The following is a 1,207-nucleotide window of genomic DNA, read 5'->3' as shown; positions in this document are numbered from 1 at the left end:
TGAGAATATGTACAAAATAAAAATACATATATATATTCATACATATACATATAGATTCATATGTATATATATATTATATATTTGTATGTATGTATATATCTATATATATTATATATTTGTATGTATGTATATATCTATATATATAATACATACTGTATGTAAATATACACATAAATATATATGCATATATATATATATATATATTTATACATATACATATAAATTCATATGTATGTATATTATATATATGTATGTATGTATATATATACATATATACATGCATGTATGTATATATATACATGTAATTATTGTTAATTACTATCATTATTAGTATCACTTATTGTTGTTAATATTATGTCATCAATAATGTGTGTGTACTTTGGTGTATATAGATGTGTGTGTGCGTGCATGCCTATGCGTGTGTGTGTTTCTATGTGTACGAGTAATAACCTTCCCTTTCCTTTCCTTCTCTCACTGACTGCAAAACCCTCTCAGGCCATGGGAGCCAAGACCCCGTTACTCGGCGTTGGGTTCAATGATCACGGACTAGAAACCAAAGAAAACGGGAAAAATCCTTCGAATCCTACCTCTTTATTTTGCGTTGCGGAAACGTAGTCTATTCACATTGAGTGCTCAGTCGGCGTATTTGTGCATTATTATGTGACGTTTCTCTTTTGTGGATTTGGATTTTTTGTTTCTAATATATGAATACCACTTCTCAATGTATCTCTATTCCGAACGACGCGAAGCCGAGATTGCACTCGTCGGAACGATTCAATTGTTACCAAAGACGGCGTTGAAGTCTCCAAGGAAGGATAAGTAAGTTGTGTTTTTAAAGGTTTTACTAAGTGTGGATCAAGAATTTTGTATTTACTCGAAAGCTTAGTATCAAGACTTGATCCGTAATCGTGATTTTATTGACTTAGAGGTCAATATGAGGCCAAAAGGTTTGTAGGAAGATGAGGCTGCCCTTTGTGCTTTAAATTTTTTGTCCTCTCGGTGTTATTGCTATTATTCGTCACGTTTTGTCCCTTTAAATGAATTCTAAGATTCGAATAAAGGTCAGCTCTGTTTTCTCTGTGTTACTTATTCGGAAATTTGAAATATATATGATAGATTTGTCATATATATATATATATATATATATATATATATATATATATATATATCGTGTGTGTGTGTGTGTGTGTGTGTGTGTGTGTGTGTG

The 1,207-nt window shown here is 30.9% G+C and overlaps 1 protein-coding gene across 1 annotated transcript in view; it reads left to right on the top strand.

Annotated features, from left to right (window-relative positions):
- The first annotated feature begins 680 nt into the window (after positions 1–680).
- The window catches only part of LOC125027175, a 7,697-nt gene continuing 7,170 nt past the window's right edge, over positions 681–1,207 (top strand). Inside the window, exon 1 of the mRNA XM_047616084.1 lies at positions 681–819. The gene's annotated coding sequence lies outside the window, so the exon portion shown is untranslated. The remainder of the gene's footprint in view (positions 820–1,207) is intronic.

The sequence above is a fragment of the Penaeus chinensis genome, chromosome 7 (assembly GCF_019202785.1).
Source record: "Penaeus chinensis breed Huanghai No. 1 chromosome 7, ASM1920278v2, whole genome shotgun sequence".
In the NCBI taxonomy this organism is placed as follows: domain Eukaryota; kingdom Metazoa; phylum Arthropoda; class Malacostraca; order Decapoda; family Penaeidae; genus Penaeus; species Penaeus chinensis.
Note: the sequence above shows the minus strand (reverse complement) of the source record. Positions and strands in the feature narration are given on the sequence as shown.